Source organism: Macaca mulatta, chromosome 10 (assembly GCF_049350105.2).
Source record: "Macaca mulatta isolate MMU2019108-1 chromosome 10, T2T-MMU8v2.0, whole genome shotgun sequence".
NCBI classification, from domain to species: Eukaryota; Metazoa; Chordata; class Mammalia; order Primates; family Cercopithecidae; genus Macaca; species Macaca mulatta.
Genome location: NC_133415.1, coordinates 38,457,501 through 38,467,500, shown reverse-complemented (window position 1 = coordinate 38,467,500; position 10,000 = coordinate 38,457,501).

Sequence of the window (10,000 nt, the reverse complement as noted above, 5' to 3'; positions counted from 1 at the left end):
GAGAGCCGGCTCACAGCGGAGAGCGGCGTCGCGCGCCAGACGGAGTGCCACGCGCACCCGCCGCTCGCAGCAGCCTTCCCATCCGCTAGGACGTCGGGCCCGGCCCAGCGGGATCCTCCCCCAACTCGGAAGGGGGAGGCGCGGGCCACAGTAGACGACGAGCCGCGCGCTCGGCCCCCGCCGCGGGGTCCGGCGGAACCCTCACTGTCCCCCCACCTCATCCCATCGAGGCGGGGGCAGCGGAGGAGGAGGGTTCTCTGCAGGCGAGTCGCTACGGCAGCGCTACCACAACACAGAGAGAGGCGGCGAGCCGGGGGATCCGGTACCCCAAGGCACACCTCTCGGATCGCTAGAGAAGGCTTTCTCACCGAGGGTGGGTCACGCTCCCCACCCGCCAGTCGCCCCTCGTCGGGCCCGCAGAGGCGCTCAGGGACGCCTGGGGAAGGGAGGGGGCCTGCGGCGCGAGAAGAAACCTGCGGCAACCTGGAGCGTTTGCGGTCAGGGCAGGGGCCCGGCCGGCGCGCGTGCGCACAGCCCCCAAGGCCCCCCGCCGTCCACCCACCTCCTTTCTGTGAGGCAAGGCGCCTCCAGTTAACCCACACACGACCGATCGGAGGCAGAACGGCAGCCCCTCGGCGGCCGGCCGGCGCACGCGTGGCCGGCCCGAGCCCACCGCCACCGCTCACACGGCCCGCGCTCCCCCGCCAGAGGGGAGCACGGGACGTGCGCTCGCCAGACCAGGCGGCGCCCTTCCCCGCGTGGGAGGGGCGCGTCTCACTCAACCGCCTCGACCCGCACAGCCAACGAGCTCCCTCAGGACCCACGCGCGGACACCATGGCGGCGACCGGAGGAGGGGGCGCTGGGGGCGGGAGCGACACACCACCGCTCGGCCTCGGGCACCTGAGAGACAGCCCGGGGCGCTCCAGGAGCACCGCAAAGGCCCAGGCGGAGCCAGCGCTCGTGCAATACCCGAGAGGGCAGCACGGCGGGCCAGCGGGACAGCACCCCCACCGCCGCGGAGGGGGGCGGCCCACGAGGCGACGACCACAAGAGGCGAAAGCGAGGAGTGCCTGCTGCGTCAGAGGACCCCCGCTGACCCACGCCGGACGCCACGAGGCAGACGGCGGGGTCGGGACAGCGAGGTCGGGCCGGGTTCCGCACCCCAGTGCCTCCCAACGCACCGCCCGCAGGCGGGGATGGGAGACGGGGGAAACCCCGCGGGCGGGACGAGAAGAACGGGTCTCATTCACCACGAATGCCCGCCCCTCGCCCGTCGCGGCTCGGTCCCGGCCCGGGAGAGCGTGACATCACCACATCGATCAGGGAAAGCATCCCCGGAGCAGGGTCGGCCAGCCAGCCACAGCCTCCCCAGAGGCCAGCGAGCAGATCAGCCTGGCCATCCCCAGCTCCAGGACAGGGGCGGCAGACAACCCGGCAGAGACGAGGAATGCCTGACACGCACGGCACGGAGCCAGCGGGAGTGGGGTTGTCTCGGCCGCCCCAGGTGCCCGCAGCGGGGAGCGCACGGTGGCAGGGTAAGCCCGCGCCACCTTCCCCGCCGCCCCCAGGTGGGTCAGAGACCCGGACCCAAGGCGGCACCGGGAGCTGGGACGCTCGGATGCATGAGAGACCGGGCACACGGGCCCCAGCAGGCGGCTCAAGCACGAGCAGGGCCGGCTAGCCGGGTCACCGGGAGGCCGAAGACCCGCGACGCATCCAAGAGACCCAACCTCTCCAGCGACAGGTCGCCAGAGGACAGCGTGTCAGCAATAACCCGGTGGCCCAAAATGCCGGCTCGGAGTGAAACATATACCTCCCCAGGAGACAGGAGGTCGAGTCACCGACCACGCCGCCGGCCCAGGGAACCCGCGACACGGGCATCTGTCCCCAAAATCGCCACCATCGCAGCCAGACACGGAGCACCCAGGGCCCTCTGGTCGACCCCAGGACACACGCCGGAGCAGCGCCGGGCCAGGGACGTCCTCCCGGCCACCCGTGCCACGCAGGGGCCGGCCCGAGTCTCCAGAGCGAGACTCGGAAGCGTTTCCGGCCGTCCCCTCGTACGACCGGGACACACGAGGGACCGAAGGCCGGCCAGGTGTGACCTCTCGGGCCGCACGCGCGCTCAGGGAGCGCTCTCCGACTCCCCACGGGGACTTGCAAACAACAGGTCACGGCAGAGGGACCGCTCCCCGGCACCCGGGGGACGAGGCAGGACGGTCCCCGGCTCCCCACGGGGACTTGCAGAAAAAATTCGGCCGCTGCCTCAGACGGCCAGGATGCGCGCGGGCCCGCGACCGGGCCGGGAAGGGTGTCCCCAGCCTCCCACCCCAAGCCCGGTGGGTCCCCGCGGGTCGCGGGTCAGGCCTCGGGAGCCGCGGCGTGCTGGTCGACCAACCCCGGCAGCCCCACACCCGGCTCTGGCCCGAAAGCGCAGCGACAACCTCTCCCCACATAAGCCTGCACGCCTGAGCTCTGACTCACAAGTGACGCGCCAGAGCTCTGGCGCGACCGGGACAGCCCGGCTGACGACCGCGGTCTTTCCGGAGCTCTGCCTAGCTCACAGCGGGGACGGTCCCCTCCCTCGGCAGCTGCCACCGCAGCTCCGGAAGCCAAGGGAACGATATAAAAGCGGCCGCCAGATGGAGTCCGACAACCGTCGCGAACGTCACCAAGACAGATCCGGATGGCAGGCCGGCCCGCGGACCGCAAAACCGAAACCGTGAGTCGAGAGACGCTATCCCGAGGCCGAAAACGCAGCCCCTGTACCCCAACCCCACAGAAACGGTCCCCAAACCCTGTCTCTGCATGGACCGCGACACAGTCAGAAGACAACCCACGGCGTGTGGATGTTCGGAGAGGCATCTCGGTGGGAGAAACAACAAGCAAGGACTCGGTCGCGGGTCGTTGAGGACACAGGGAGACACAGAATGCGTAGGCTCTTCCTGAATCCAGACAGAGAAGGAGGGAGGGAGGGAGGGAGGGAGGGAGGGAGGGAGGGAGGAAAGGCAGGCAGGCAGGCAGGCAGGCAAACATAAAGAAGGAAACAGAGAAAGAAAGAAAGGAAGGAAAACCTAAAGGAGAGAAAGAAAGAAAAGAGAAGAAAAGAGAAGACAAATATTAATATAAGTATTTCCATTTGTATATAGGTATAACATATAAAACTACATTAAAATAGAAAAAAATTTATATGCATACACATGAATGAACAGATAAAAATGAATAAACAAAAAATAAGATAACATAACATAAGCAAATAGGCCAGGCGCGGTGGCTGACGCCTGTGATCCCAGCACTTTCAGAGGCTGGGGGAGAGAGAGAGAAAAAAAATGAAAGAAAGAAAGAAAGAAAGAAAGAAAGAAAGAAAGAAAGAAAGAAAGAAAGAAAGAAAGAGAGAGAGAGAGAGAGAGAGAGAAAGAAAGAAAGAAAGAAAGAAAGAAAGGAAGAAAGAAAGAAAGAGAGAGAGAAAGAAAGACAGAAAGAAAGAAAGAAGAAAGAGAGAGAGAGAGGGAGAAAGACAGCGAGAAAGAAAGACGAGAGAAGAAAGAAAAAAAAAGAAAGAGGAAAGACAGGAAGAAAGACAAAGCAAGAAAGCAAGAAAACAAGACAGCAAGAAAGCACGACAGAAAGAGAGAAAGAGACAGAAAGAAAAAGCAAGAAAGCAGCAGAGAGAGAGAGAGAGAGAGAGAGAGAGAGAGAGAGAGAGGCGCGAGGCGAGGCGAGGCGAGGCGAGGCGAATCTACCTGCTTTCACTACATGTGGGGAGAATCAGGAAAGCCCCCACTAACAACAAGGCCTGAAGTGGAGCTGCCATCTGTGAAATCCGAGCAGAAGAGTCCACACGGGTTAAAGACACGAAGAAAGACAGGGAAACAACTGCTCAAAGAGAAGAACAATCTGGCCCAGCCAGGGTCTGTCTCCTGAAGTTGTGTGGGCAACGAGGGAGTGGGACGGAGGGAGGGAGTGGGACGGAGGGAGGGAGGGCCTCCGAGGCTCGTGTCAAACAATAAATGATAATAAAATAAAAGGAAGTTAAAAAAAAAAATTGCGCATCATTCGTAGCATCACTGACGCCTCGAAAGGCGAGAGGCATGTGTTTATGTCACTGTGGGACTGTTTTCTTTTTTCTTTTCTCTTTTTCTTCCCTCTCTTCCCGGAAACTCACTTTTTAATTATTTCATTTTCCTTTTCTTTTTTTTTTTTTAATTTTTAATTTTACTTTCATTTTTACTTTTATTTTTAATTGCTTGAGAGGTTGTCTCCCTCTCTCGCCCAGGCTGGTGTACAGTGGCGCGATCTCGGCTCACTGCAACCTCCGCCTCCCAGGTTCAAGTGATTCTCCTGCCTCAGCTCGGCCTCCCGAGTAGCTGAGATTACAGAGGCGCACGACCATGCCCGGCTAATTTTTGGTATTTTGACTAGAGACGGACGGGGTTTCACCATACTGGCCCTGCTCGTCTGACCACCTCGTGATCCAGCGATCCACCACCCTCGGCGTCCCAAAGTGCTGGGATGACAGGCTTGAGCCACCGCGCCGGGCCTAGTTATTCCTTTTATTTTATTTCTAATTTTTAATTGTACGTATGCACGTATGCATGTATGTATGTATGTATGTATGTATGTATGTATGCATGCATGCATGTATCTATCCTTTTCTTTTTTTTTGAGACGGACAGAGAGAGACAGTGAGAAACAGAGAGAGAGAGAGAGAGACAGACAGACAGACAGAGAGAGAGAGAGAGAAACAGACGGGGGGGGAGAGAGAGAGAGAGAGAGAGAGAGAGAGAGAGAGAGACCAACAGACAGAAGGACAGGCAGAGAAAGAGAGTAAGACAGAAGACAGACACAGGGAGAGAGACAAGCGGGGGGGGGGGGAGAGAGAGAGAGAGAGAGAGAGAGAGAGAGAGCTCCCAGACATCACGAAGCCGTTTCAATGACATATTCTCTCTGGTCTTTGTCTGGGGATATTCAGTTTTTCAACGTAGGCCTCAAGGGCTCCCAGATGTCCCTTTCGAATCTCTACAAAGAGAGTGTCTCCAACCTGCCTAATCAAAACAAAGGTGTAACCCTTTAGGATGAGTCCACACATCGCAAAGCAGTTTCTCAAATACATTCTTTCTAATTTTCATCTGGGAATATTAGGTGATTCACCATAGGCCTAAAGGGACTCCCAAAAATCCATTCAGAGAGACTGCCCAAAAAAAGTGTTTCTAACCTGATGAATCCAAAGAATGGTGTATCGCTAAGAGATCAATCTACGCATCACAAATCAATGTGACAGATAGCCTCTCTCTGGTTTTAATCTGTGGATAGTCTGCTTTCCAACGTAGGCCTCAATGGGTTTCCAAATGTCCCCTCACAGATTCTACGGAAAGCGTGTTTCCAACCTCCTGGTTCAAAAGAATTATCCGTTCGAGGTGAATCCACACGTCAAAAAGCAGTTTCACCAGCAGCAGTTTTTCTCCTTTTCCTCTGGGGATGTTCACTTTCACCAGGAGCCACAAAGGGCTCCCAAATGTCCCTTCGAAGATTCTGCAAAGAACTGCTTCCAATCGGCCGCGTGCAGCGGCTCACGCCTGTCATCCCAGCATTTTGGGAGGCAGAGGCGGGTGGATCACCTGAGGTCAGGAGTTCGAGACCAGCCTGGCCAAAACGGTGAAACCCCATCTCTACCAAGAACACAAAAAATTTGCCGGGCTTGGTAGCGGGTGCCTGTGATCCCAACTACTTGGGAGGCTGAGGCAGGAGAATCCCTTCAACTGGAAGGCAGAGGTTGCAGTGAGCCGAGATGGTGTCACTGCACTCCAGCCTGGGGGACAGAGTGAGAGTCTGTCTTAAAAAAAATAAAAACATTAAGAAAAAAATACTACTACTACAACAACAACAACAACAACAACAACAACAACAACAACAACAAAATGCTTCCAATCTGCTGAATCAACAGAAAGGTTTAACTCAGTAAGAGGAATCTACACATCGCTAAAAAGCAGTTTTACAGATAGCTTCTTGTTAGTTTTTATCTACAGTTTCCTGGTTTTCACCCTAGGCCTCGAATAGCTCCCAAATGTCCTTTTGCAGATTCTACAAAAGGGCCGCTTCCAACCTGGTATATCAAAAGAAAGGTTTCACTCTGTGAGATGAATCCACACACGACAAAGCAGTTTCAGAGACAGCTTCTTTCTAGTTTTTATTTGGGGATATTCGGTTTTTCACACTAGGCCTCAGTGGGCTCCCAAAGGTATACTCGCGGATTCTACAGAAAGAGTGCTTCAAACCTCCTCAATCAAAAATTAGTTGTAATTCGGTGCCATGAATCCACACATCACAAAGCGGTATCATAGAGAGCTTCTTTCTATTTCTCTGGTGGGGATACTCGGTTTTTCACAACAGGCCCCAGTGGGCTCCCAAATGTCCATTCTGCTTCCAAACTGCTGAATCCAAAGGCAGTTTTAACTCGGTATGATGAATCCACACGTCACAAAGCTGTTTCATGAAGACCTTCTCTCTCGTTTTTATCTGAAAACATAAGATTTTTTCACCATACGACACAAGGGTCTCCGAAATGTACACAGACAGATTCAACAAAAAAACCCTTCCAACCTGCTGAGTAAAAAGAAAGGTTTAACTCTGCGAGACGAATACACACACGACAAAGCAGCTTCACAGAGAATGGTGTTTTTTGTTTGTTTGTTTGCTTGCTTGCTTGCTTGCTTGCTTGCTTTTTGGTTTGTTTTCTTGGTTTTTTTTTTTTTTTTTTTTTTTTTTTTGGAGACGCACTTTCGCTCTTGTTGCTCAGACTGGAGCGCAATGGCGCCATCTCGCCTCACTGCGACCTCCGCCTCCCAGGTTCAAGCAATTCTCCTGCCTCCGTTTCCCTTCCCGAGTAGCTGGGATTACAGGCATGTGCCACCACGCCCGGCTAATTTTGTATTTTCAGTAGAGACGGGGTTTCTCCATGTGGGTCAGTCTGGTCTCGAACTGCCGACCTCAGGTGATCTGCCAGCCTCGGCCTCCCAAAGTGCTGGGATGACAGGCGTGAGCCACCGCGCCCGTACAATTGTATTGTATCGTATTGTATTGTATTTACATTGATTGATTGATTGATTGATGCTGCCTGATCAAAGGTCACTCAGGCCCAGTCGTCAAAGTGGCGATTTCCTAGGCAACAAGGAAGGGGGGAGCTTGGAGGTGGGGGCGGGGGCGGTGGAGAAGACACAGTTGCCCCAGGCTGTGCGCAGGCGGCCTGAGCTTCCTTCCTCTGTTGAGGCCTCCATTTTCAGAGTAACAGTGGCCGCTAGGTGATGCCCGACGTCTGCCAATGAGACTGTCAGCCCGGAATGAATTGGGATCGCCTGGAGGGGGAGGCGGGAGGGGGAAGGATGGAGGCCCCCACAGCACAGTGGGTCACCGCGCCCTTCCAGGCGATCCCCACAACTAATCGACCAGGGCCCCTGGGGGCACACAGCCTAAGACCCCAGCCATCGGATCATCTGGAACTTCTGTCCGAAGACGAGAGACGAGAGACCGACTGGAAATTCTCTCGGTCAAGGTCCAAACGTAAAAGAATCACTGACACAGACACCAGGACTAACTAAGACAATTTGTAAAAGTTTCCGTGTTTTGGGTGAATCCGCGTATTTCTGGATCACAAAATTACTGATTTTGAACATTGCGGTTTTTCCACTCCTTACGTGTACGGTCCTGTGATAGACAGACCAGGGGACTCCTCAGCTCAGAGTCCATGAGGCCAGAAGCTGACATCCTAAATTTCTATGTAGAATGAATTTCAGCAAGCCAGCCAAACACTCTGCCGTAAAACTGTCCGGAAGACAAGCGGTGGTGTTTCGGGGGCGGATTTGGGGGGGGGGGGGGAGCCGGGTGCGGTACGCTCACGCCTGTCATCCCCGCACTTTGGGAGGCCGAGGGCAGGCGGATCCCTCGAGATGGTGGCCATTGCACTCCAGCGTGGGCAACAAGAGCGAAAACTCCGTCCAAAACAAGAACAACAACAGAAACGTGAAGTGCCGTCTGCTGTTCTTTTTGCTTCCCACCCCGAGAAGAACAGAATACAGCTGTTGTCTCCCTGCCCGCCTGCCTGCCTGCCTGCCTGCCTGCCTGCCTGTCTGCGTGCCTGTCTGTCTGTCTGTCTGTCTGTCTGTCTGTCTGTGACAGGGTCTCGCTCTGTCTTTCGCCCAGACTGGAGTGCAGTGACACCATTGTGGCTCACTGCAGCCTCAACTTCCCCGGGGTTAGGGGATTCTTCTAAGGGATCCTACGGCCTCGGCCTCCCAAAGTGTTGGGGTTACAGGCGTGAGCCATCAGCACCCGGCCTGAGTTCATACATCTGGTCTCACTACGCCTTAACCACACGCCCGTGAAGCACTCAAGTCAAGAGAGAGTCGGCAAGAGACTTTCAGCATTCTCTCCCAAAACCAGTGAGGTGGATGGCGGCCCTGTGTTTCCCAAGCTCCTGTGGTTTTAAGTGGCCACGCGTAGAGGATAGATAGATTTAAAATGTTTCCAGAGAGGCGCAAGCCACAGTCATTCAGGACATCCGAGCGCGAGATGGGGTTTCTGACAGCGACTTAAGGGCCAGGGAGGGCCAGAGTCTGCCGAGGCCCTCGTTCCAGTGGTGGGGCCGATGGAACCCAAGGCTGAGGGAGCCAGCAGTCCGCACAGAGAGAGCTCCAGCCCTAGGCCCCACCGTGCAGACCGACTCAGAAGGAAGAGAGTCCCTCATCCTACATACGTCACATCCCTCCACTGAACTTGGGAGCGGATCCGTTTTCCAAACATGAGGTGACTCTCGGTTCGAAATGGATCACAAGGGGCCGGGCTTTCCAGAGTCGGCATGATAAAGCAGTCATTCTGTGGCACAGAACGAGGTGTGGCTCTTATCTAGACTCCGCAGTGAAAGCCAGTGAAACAGGGCGAAACCCCGTGTCTACTAAAAATTAAAAGAGGAGCCGGGCATGGTGCCGCTTGAAGGCAGGAGAATCGCTGGAACCCGGGAGGCAGAGGTTGCAGTGAGCTGAGATCACACCACTGCACTCCAGCCTGGGGGACAGAGCGAGACCGCATCTCAGAAACAGACAAACACACAAAGCCAATCAAGGTGTTTAACTCAACGTGTCACCCACGGGTCTCTCGACAGGATACATCCAGCACCCGGGGAAACAGGGAAACGTCGAGGGGTGGGGTGGAATCTATTTTGTGGCCCCAAGGGAGGGTTTGAGAGATACTCCCGCAAAGGTGACTGCCTAAGGAAGCCCCTCCGTCCAAGAAGCGATAGTCATTTCTAGCCTGTAGCCACCCACGAGGGAGAATCGGGCTCTCTGCAGAACCCCCCACCCCCCGACTCGTGAAATGGTCTCTCTCACTCTGTCAGGCTCTATTCACGCCGTGTGGTTTTGTAACCTCCAGCGTGTGTGCGTGGGGTGGGGGATGGGGTGGGGTGGGGTGGGGGCGGCTGTGGACAGAGGAGGGGAAAAAGCGATGGTGTCCCACGGGTGCCCGGGACGTGGGTCGTGGTTGGGGTGGCCAGAGCCTAGGGAACTCATCGCCTGTCAGGACGTCTCCCCCTCCAGGTCCCCTCTCTGCCCTACGCTCCACATCTTCGCAGTTCAGTGGAGACCTTGTGGATGGAAGTCGCTGTCCCTTTGGACTTTAGCCGAGGAAGGCCGGGCTCCCAGGTGTCTCCCGGGAGTTGGGGCCTCGGGCAGGCTCGCAAGGATGCTGACGGTGATGGTGACGGTGATGTACATTGGAGTCCTCGGGCCAATGCACAGGGATCCCTTTGACCTCGTTGGGAGAGGTCAGCTTTGCGGAGTCCCGTGCATCCTTCCGGAGACTCATCCAGCGCTAGCAAGCGTGGTCCCGAGGATCCCAGCTCTCAGCAGAGGCACTTTTGTTCACGCAGGATCCTGGGCAGGAAAGTTCTCAGCAGGCTTAGGCCTCCTAGCCAAGAAGCCGAAGCCACTTCTGGGATATTTTCAAAGA